At 41.2% G+C, this 10,019-nt stretch overlaps 1 protein-coding gene across 1 annotated transcript in view; it reads left to right on the top strand.

The window, feature by feature from the left end:
* The window catches only part of LOC309665899 (uncharacterized protein), a 561,943-nt gene that overhangs the window by 8,523 nt on the left and 543,401 nt on the right, over positions 1-10,019 (top strand). Inside the window, exon 2 of the mRNA XM_082472769.1 lies at positions 407-1,593. The gene's annotated coding sequence lies outside the window, so the exon portion shown is untranslated. The remainder of the gene's footprint in view (positions 1-406; positions 1,594-10,019) is intronic.

Below are 10,019 nucleotides of genomic sequence, written 5' to 3'. Positions count from 1 at the left end.
AACAAGACCAGGACTGCAGGGTTTAGAGAGTGGGAGAGTGAGGTTCCAACTTTTTCCTCTTGAAATGTCTGCACTTAACCCGCAATAGGCAATGTAGTCCTTTTTTCTTTCTCCGTTGTCTTTATTTAAAGGTTTCTGTCTAAAATTTTTTGCAACGTTTCTTAAGGTGAGATAAATAAGCTGAACTAATTATTGTCATGTCTGTAATTGCTCTAAAAACATTTTCCAAAGGGGCCTCATAAGGCAAACACATAGCTCTTTGATCAACACTGAAGAAAGCAAACATTGGAAGGACCAAAGCCCACGACTTTGGAGTCTACACTCTACATTTACAGCCCTGAAATGGAATGGCCATTACCTTCAAAAGGGCAGCTATTAACGGCAGAACGTTCTCATTTTTCTGTAGGTGGTACTTGAAGTAATTTTTTCAAGATGACACCTATCCTAACAGAGGCATAACCCCCGCCTCACCTCAGCCCCACCGCGGTGAAGCTGGAAAAAAGTTGCTGCAAATTGAAACGATTTGACTAGTACTGTCCAAGGTCAGTTTATTGGAAACTTTCTGGATAAAAATGTTGGAAGAACTAAGGAATCCACTTCAAAACTTTTTCTGCTCTGGTTCAAGAAGAAGCTTCAGAGAACAAAAGGAAGACAAAATTGATTTCTGCAATTCTGGCATACTTATCAATTGGAATTCTTGTAGCAAACTAATAAAAGCCAAAGTCAAACCAAAAGAAGCATTGTCTGTTGTTGCTAAAAGACAACCGCACTATCGATTTTATTGACTGACTGGTATTACGGCATTAAAAAGAGTGTTTTGCTCAATTTCAGTGTTTTAACAGATTTTAGCAGATTTAGCTGAAAATAGGCCAATTGATATATGTAAAGTTTCAAAATAAACCTTAGACAGATATGCACAACTTGTTTTATTAGGTGATTTGCTGTTGATTGGCCAACTGAGTCAAAACTGTTCTTTCTCGTAAGCTTCGGTGATTCGAATTTCCTTCCCCTTAGGTACCTAAGATTTAAGAACAGAAATTCCAGAACGGTCAGAAATAAGTAGGAAAATTGTAGGTTTAGAAATCTGCGGGAGGAAATTAAAGTTAACTTTAATTGTTGACTTTAAAAAGGCCTGATATGTGCAAGTTCATAACTCAGCTGGAGGGGAGAACCTCGCGGATATCACGTAATGCATCGCCAGCCACCACGCTCTGCGCAGGGGCAAGGCTCGCGGAGGCCGCCGTAGCCACAGGAAGCCGCGAAGATCCCTGCGTTCCCGCGATTAATTGTCCGGGCAACCGCAGAGGTGCTCCCGCTCTCGGCTTGCACGTATCCCCGGGGTGTTTTGCCCTCCAGAGGGTACTTTTGGTCTCATGTCCCTTCTCTGTGCTGTGGCCATATAAGAGGTCGGGAGACAGGCAAGGAAAAACCCAAGACTATAGCCGAGGGGTGGGGTAGGGGGATTAGAAGGAAGAGGAGACGCTCCCCCTCACATCCGCCTGCAAAGGTGGCAACCGCCCAGCGCTTTCCCGGAGCTGAAGCTCCCCAAGAAGTCAGCTTAGTATCCTGTCCTTGGGGACTCTAGGATAAAAGGTGAGTAGTGGACAACTTTCCCCACACGTCGCAGTGGGGAAGAAATGAGCGACGGTTGTCTGGGAGGCGGTCAGGAAGACCTTGCAAACGAGGGGTCGTCGGGCTTCCCGGCAGTCTTCCGGAGCCTGGAGCCGGCATCTCTGACAGACCGGCAGTCACAGAATATGCACTCCCCCTTCTTTTCTCCCCTCGCCCCCGCCCCCACCGCTTTTGCCGGCCGTCCCGGGACCCGCGCGCCAGCCACTGCCGGCCTAGCGCGCAGGCCCGCGCCGCCTCGCACCTTCTGGCCCCGGGCGCAGGCCGCCCGCCGGGGGGCACACGCGTCCCCGCCCGCCCGCGGGGTTCGGGCTGCGGCGGCAGCCGGAGCGGGAGGCGGAGGCGCGGGCGCAGGGCTCAGCCGCGGCCCGGCCCAGCCCCGCCCCGCCCCACCCCTCCGGCCCTCCCCTCCGCTTAGCCGCGCTCTCCCGCCGAGCGCCGCCGCCGGCTCCGCGCTCGGCCCGGCTCGGACGCCGCCGGCCGCCGCGGCTCCCCGGCCTGGAAGGCTGCGTCGGCTCCCGCCAAGGGGGAGGCACCATTCCGCCCCGCGGCGGTCATTTCGCGGGGACTCCCGGGCCGGCCACAGAAGCCTCTTTCCGCGGGCCAGACGGGACGGGAGTCGGGTGTGAGGCGGCGGCTCCCTACTCCGGCACTCAGCCGCCCGCCCCGCTCCTCCTCCTTCCCTCCCCGGTCCCTCCTCCTCTCCCACCCCCCGAGGGTTCGCACACCCCGCGGGCGGGAAGGTGCCGCCCTCGGGGCGGACAAAGGGGCAGGCCGGGCGGAAGGGGGTTGAGGCCGGCACGCGCGGCCGCGGGAGGGGCCCGCCGCGCCCTGGCCGTCGACCTGACTCCTGCTGGGCGGCCGGCGCGGCCTGGGGGCGGAGAGAGGTGGGCGGTGAGGCCGGGGCGGGGTGGCCCCCCACCCCGCGCCGCTGGGGCCGCAGGGGTGCGGGAGGGGGTCGCGGACAGGTCAGGGGGCCTGGGACCCATCCCACCCGGGCGGTAGTTGAACCTCCTGCTCCGCTCGCCTCCCCCTCCAGGTTTTGACCCGACTGGATGTAAAAGCTCCTTTGGAAAATTTATATTCTCGTTTCTCTGTCAGCGATAATACATCAGAATCACCCAAAGGGCTAGTTAAACGCAGATTGCTGGGCCCCATCGCCAGAGCTTCTGCTTAAGTAGGTCTGGGGTGGGGACGGATAATTTGCATTTCCAAGTAGTTCCCACGTGATGCTGAGCCGCAGATTCGGGTACCGCACTTGAGAATCACTGCTACACCATTCCTTCCTCACCAGTCTTCTTGTAAAGTGGGGAGAGGATCTTCCATAGGGATTCCCAAATGCACTGCTTGTGTTCTCACTGCCAAGGCAGTCTTACCTCTTTTGAAGGTAAGCTGTACATCGAGTATGAATTGGATTTTCTTGCCAGAAGCTCTAAATTTGAGACTGACCAAATGCTGCAGTGTAATCCTAGCGCCAGTGGTGCTTGAGAATGTGAGGCTGCATAGATGTGAACGCCACAGTTCAGCTGGTCATTTCCCCACACTGAAAGCCTGAACCAGAGAGATGGGTCCTGCCGCTCCCGCACAAATTCAAAAGGGGATCAAGTAATTCCCTTTTGGTATAAAGACAATCTCCTGTCTGCTTTTCTTTATAAATTTTTTATTTTTTTCCGTCCTATATTCTTCATATTTTTGTTTTATATTTTACTGAGGGACCTAAAAGTGTTAAAACAGGGCACAAGAACTAGGTAAGCAGAAAAGATATTGGAATGAAACTTTTTTAAAAAGCCACATTACTGTTGAAAATTTCTCTGTTGTTTTTTAAAAGCATATCTATGTATTTAAAGGGAACCTAATTAATCTTATCATTTTAAATGCACCTCCTGCACTCTCAAATCTGATTCCTCCAAAAAATTTATTTGAAAATCTAGTGTGAAATGTATTTTGACATTCTAATCCAGTGAGAGTTAGTTGAGGAAAACGCCCAAAAAAGAGACATGCTAAAGTTTTCTTATCCCCAGTGGGCGGTGTTAATCATCTGGTTTGAGCCTTGTAGGTTTCATTGTCAAATACTTGGGTTCTCTCAAAGGGAAGAAAGTTGGGGACTTGCATTCACTGTTTTTAAAGAGGAGATTAAACACAAAATCGATTTAATGGAGCATCTGTAATCTTAAATACAAGAAGTCAAGAGCTAAGGCTATAATAGAAAGGTTAGCTTTCCTCTATTGTTCACACACTCTAACTCATATTTTTGGAACTTAATTATCAATGAAAGCCACTACATCAGTGCAATACAGTATAGGCAAATTACAAGAACCTTTTACTTCTCCCAACTGGGTTTAAATTGCAAATCTTAACAGTGAACAGTGTGCTTTTGGCACTGAATATTCAATACAGTGAAATGTGTTTTAAGTGAACCACCCAAGGGCCCAGGAACATTTGCTTAATAATGATACTTTGCAATTCTATAGGGCCTTTCAGGCAAAGATCTCAAGTGGAATGCTCTTTAACTATACCCTGCATGGGAAACCTTGGGAATATTTTAAAGTGCTCACTTAAGGCCTATTGGAAAGAATCTTTAGTATAGATTTCACAGTATGGTTTTAAGAAATGAGGTACTGCCGAATTTTCGATCTCAAGGGTATCATATTCATGGGGGTTTGATGGGTACTGAATATTTATTAGTTATTTAATGTGAAGCTTAAAGTGTATATTTCCCCAAACTTTTTATTTTGAAAAATTTCAAACCTACAGAAAAGTTGAAATAATAGTACAATGAAACATTTCATTGAACACCCATATTCCTTTCATCTAGGTTAACATTGTTAACATTTTGTGACAATTGCTTAGGTTCTCTCTCTCCCTCTCTCTCTCCCTTTAGATAGATAAATAGATAGATAGGTGTCAACATACTGTATCTAAATAGATAGATATGGATATAGAATAAAATTGTTTTCTTGTTTGTGTATTCATGTACATGCACATAGTTCTGTCCCTACCCATTTAAATTATGGACATCATTGCACTTCACTCTTAAATGCTTCAGCACACTTCTGGTAAAAGGACATTCTTTTGTCTACCTATAATGCCTATATAGAATATATTCTTATTGTTGATTTTTAAAAAGCTTTCCATTGACTTTATTTTTGAGTTCAGAATGTCCGTAAATTTTATCAGTGTTGTCTATGAATTTAGGAAACGAGATTTAAGCCAATGCTGGCATAAACAATCTAAAATACTATTGTATTACCTAGGTGTCTTGGGAATTTAAGAACCTGGTTAAAGAATTATTATAGAAACAATATATACTAAGTATTTTGAAATCAGATTTCAAAAACAATTCAAGAAACAGAAGACCTTTTTGACATGCTATGGAACACGAGACGAACATTTATATTCCAATCCAAGCCCCTCTCCCCTGCAAATTTAATCTGCTTTCACCTTAATTAATGTTTGATCTAAATTATCAGAATAATTGTCTTAATTATCCACTTCATTTTGCTAGCTAGTGTAGACTTGACCAAACTGAAAATAGCATTGGCAGTTATGTACTTTGAGAAGTGTATGCAGACAATTTACATAATTTAGCCAAAATGGCCAATTAATTGGTGTAATTATGAATGTCTAGACTTGGCCTTTATGGATAAGCAGAAGAAGTAAACCCACTCCTCTTTCCAATGGTTGCCCTCCCCTAGCTTTAAAGATCCATATTTTTCTTGTATTGAATATTTTTACATTCCTAATTTAAAATATTCTCATATTTTTTATAATATAGGCATGTTAATTAAAAGTAATTATCCAGAGACTATCAAGTACATCTTCTTGCCTCTTACAAGTCCTTGAATTATGGTATAACTTAATGTGTGATTTATCCCACTTTTGGAAATGTATATAATTACATGTTTACCTCTGTAGTGTTAGTGCCTTATACTTCATATTCACTCATTAGCATCATTCTCTCTTCTATGGAAAGTCAACTTCTAACTGCATGAAATTCCTGGAGCTTAAAGCCATCTTACAAATAAATTTTGATGAATTTTTGCAGTTTTTCAGGTGTGAAATTCATACAACTTTATGTAAGAATTAGTGGGAACTTTAAATTTTATACATACCATTACCTCCTTGGGTTAGAATCACTGTTACTTTATTTAAATGTAATTTAATGTTTTCTTTTATTCTTATGTAAATAGTTCACATTTTTAAACATGTCTCTCTACTATATTTCAATAAAGTCTTTATCTTCTGAAGCTATTTGTCAAGGCATAGCAAAAGTGCTGATGGTTGTGTTAATCTTATTAAGCAAAGAACTGCAGTATGAATAATTTTAATCAGAACTTAAGCTTCAGAAATGTACAACCTAAATTATAAAACATGTTTTTTGACAACTAGTAATGGTTGTTGTCTCTGTCCCTGGGAAATTTGTTAATACTAGTCAACGTAAAGAAATTGAGAATAAAAGTACTTTTACAACTGATATACTTGTCCATACATTGGAGAAGCTATACGTATAATGAATACTGACTTATACATTGGGAAAACTGGTTTCTATTTCCAGTATCCCCACTGATTCTCTGTATTAGGTTAGATGACATATCACTTAACCTGCTTGAGCCTCAGTTTTTTCATTTCTAAAATAGGGCTATTACTTGCCCTGCCAACTCCACAAGATGGCTCTGAGGCTCCAATGAGATAAGGTATCTGAATAGCCCTTTTTACGGAGCACCTACTGTAGGGAAAAAAACCTCACAAAACAAAAAAAATAATCAATAGATACCTGATTTCAAGATATTTACAGTCACTGAGTAGGAGAGGAAAAGTGCAGGAAGTCACCAGCACAACGTATGGTAGAGAAGTGAATATGTGTTTAATGAGTTGTACAAATCATTACTTTGGGTCAGTAGTGAGTTTCAAGAAGACAAAACCTAAGGGTCTTTGGTGGATTATAAGAAGATACATGTAACAGATGTGGAACATTCTGAAGATTAAAATTTTCATTTTTCAGATTTTTGATGGGTAAACCTAAGACAGATCTAGAGCTGCCCTTATTATTTAACACATGTGATAAAGCTATAGATGGAGCTGTAGCATATTTTTTATATATATATATATATAAATACATATATAATTCAAAGGTAATAATGAGTTAGGGAAAAACTAATTGTTGGTGTTTTGCTTGGATTATCGGGTAAAATGGTGTTCTGAGACTTAATCGGTAAATACTACCTTGTACCAGTATCTTGTATACGTAAAAAAGACAGCTGGCTTAAATTTTTTTTTTCATTGAAGTAAATGGGGCTCTGAGACTGTCATTCTCTTTTGTTTGTCAGGGGTGAGGCCCTGCCCACTTTGGGACACTGCTCTACATCTGTCATTCCATTCACCAGTGAGTCTCAAAGTCAGGACACTACAGCTGTCCTGTTCTTTTCAACCTTTTCTGTGATGGAAGAGATGAGATGACTGGCTGGCTGGTCAAGGCTTCATCGCATATTCAGTACTTCTGTACAAGTACTATCCTGTAATTGTATTGTTCTCCCCTTTATTTGTAGAGCAGAACTTTTCAGTCTAAAAGGTCATTGGAATGTTTATTTTACTATGTGTCCCTATTTAATTATTTTGCTTTGAGTTGTGTTTGTTAATAAAACAATGGTGTCAAACTGTTAGCCATAATTCATGTTCTACCATGAACATTCGTGTATTTGCATAGCCAGGAATAGTTAGTGAATGGAAGAGGAAAGGACACTCCAGTTGGAAGTTTCAGGTTAGGCTTCCTTCCAAATAAGGACTAATCTGTTGACTTCCCACATAAGACATGTGGACATAAGCAAAGAGTCTTTTGTGTTTGGAAGTAGCAAATTCTACTGATTCGGTATTAATGGCTTGGATTTTTAAGAGGAACTTGAATATAGAGAATCAAATGATTTTTCTATCAGTTCGTGACTGGGCTCGTTCTGGCTAAACTCTGCAGCTTTGAGTTGAATGGAATTGGTGGAGACAAAATCAAAGTTCATCTGCACTTTCTTTTCCTTCGCTGGTGTGTGGTTGTGTGTTTGAATTAGTCTTTAATCATCCCAAAAATTTTGATGGAAAAGTAGTAATTCTAATTTCTTGCCCCAGAAATTTAGATCACTCTACAGGTGGGATTGGGGCAGTTCCAATGAAACAGACTTTAGAGCCAGCAAATAGCACACCAAGTTCCTAGGAAGACTCCAAATACAAATTGTGGGAGAAATACATGAATTCTGAAGATATTTTCCATTTAGAAATTCAAATTTATATTCTAGACCTAAGAGTATTTTGCCAAAGAATACCATGCCCAGCTACTTATCTTCCAGAGACTTAATGACATAAATAACCAAGAATATGAGATTTCTACACACACTAGTACACACCCAGAGATTTGAGCAGAGTAGCTGGAGTTAAAACTAAATAAAACACTAAATAAGAAAAAGAAAAAGAAAAGAACTTTATTACTTCTTTTTAATTGTTGAGAAAAAATGAGAAGACTTTTTGTTATTTGGAAGATTAGTCTGGCAGCTATTACTACTGTACTGTAGATTTTAGCAAGATGGGAGTCATTTAACCTAAACCTAGCTGTGACTGCATCTGGACTTCAGCTTCAAGTAACTCTTAGGTTTGCCTGTTCTTTTTCTTTCAGCTTTGTTTCTATTCTAAGCTGTTAAATGTTCAACAGCAGAGAAATCAGAAAATTGCCTTAATTACTCTATTATGTTCTACCCAAATCCCCAGGAAGCATTGTAATAAGGCATCTGCGAGGGTGCTATCTGATAGTCCTTGCTCAATTGCCATGAACTCGAATGCATAATCTTGAAGCATGGCCATCACATCCTTTGCGTTCTCCCTTGAGTCTCAGTTGCTTTTAACCTTGGCTGTACTGTCATACTCTCTTGAGAAGGTTTCAGAAATCTTGATGTCTGGGCCTGACACTCAGAGGTTGATTTAATTGGTCTGGAATGTGGCCTGGGGATTGGGATTTTGAAAACTCCTCCTAAGAGTTTTGACAGATGATTCTAATTTACAGCTGAGGTAGGAAACCATGGACTCAAGGGTGGACTGTTTGGAGTACGCTCAAGAGCTTACTTGAGGAGTTTGGCAGCTCCTCTCTAGGTCTTTCCTGCAGGTCTTCAGTTAGGGCTGACAATCCCAAATATCTACAGGAGAGAAGCAGGTAGGGTAAGTTACATAAATTTGGAATGGGGCCAAAGTAAACAGGATTCAGAGCCCTGTAGTTTAGACACTTTTCTCATTTAATTACCTTAATATCCTGCACTAAATGACTCCATTTGTGTTAAAACTGCTGCCTTAGATTTTAAACTCTTTTCTTTTTTTAAACGGAAGTGTGACTGGCCTACAATAATATGTTAGTTGCAGGTGTACAACATGTTGGTTCTTTATTTCTATACATTACAGAATGATCACCATGATAGGTCTAATTACCGTTCGTCACCATAAAAAGATATTACTATATTATTGACTATATTCCCCATGCTATACAGTTCATCCCCATAACTCATTTAGTTTTCAACTGGAAGTTTGTACTTCTTAATTTCCTTCACCTGTTTCACTTATCTCCCATCCCTCTCCCTTCTGGCAACTACCTGTTTGTTCTCTATATCTATGAATCTGTTTCTGTTTTCTTATGTTTGTTCATTTGTTTTTTCAGAGTCTACATGTAAGTGAAATCATACTGTATTTGTCTTTGTCTTATTTCACTTAGTATGATACACTCTAGGTCCATTCATATTGTCACAAATGGCAAGATTTCGTTCTTTTTTATGGCTGAGTAATATTCCATGTGTATAAATATACCACATCTTCTTCATCCCTTCACCTATTGATGGACACTTTAGGTTGCTTCCATATCTTGGCTATTTTAAATATACTGCAGTGAACATAGGGTGCACATATCTTTTCGTATTAGTGTTTTTGTTTTCTTTGGGAAAATACCCAGAAGTAGAATTTATGGCTCCTATGGTAGTTCTATTTTAATTTTTTTTCAGGAAATTCCACACTCTTTTCTATAGTAGCTGCACCAATTTATAATCCCACCAACAGTGCACAAGGGTTCCCTTATCTCACCAACCCTTGTTATTTGTCATCTTTTTGATGATAACCATTTTGACAGGTGTGATATCTCATTGTGGTTTTGATTTGCATTTCCCTGATGATTAGTGATGTTGAGCATCTTTTCATGTGTGTATTGGCTATCTGTATGTCTTCTTTGAAAAATGTCTATTTGGGTCCTCTACCCATTTTTTAAATTTGTTTCTTTTTTGATGTTGAGTTGTATGAGTTCTTTGTATATTTTGGATATCAACCCCTTATCAAATATATTATTTGGAGGGATCTTCTACCATTCAATAGGCCATCTT

Source organism: Balaenoptera physalus (assembly GCF_965194825.1).
Source record: "Balaenoptera physalus genome assembly, chromosome: 8".
NCBI classification, from domain to species: domain Eukaryota; kingdom Metazoa; phylum Chordata; class Mammalia; order Artiodactyla; family Balaenopteridae; genus Balaenoptera; species Balaenoptera physalus.
The sequence above is the reverse complement of the archived record's forward strand: the minus strand, read 5'-3'. Positions and strand labels throughout refer to the sequence as shown.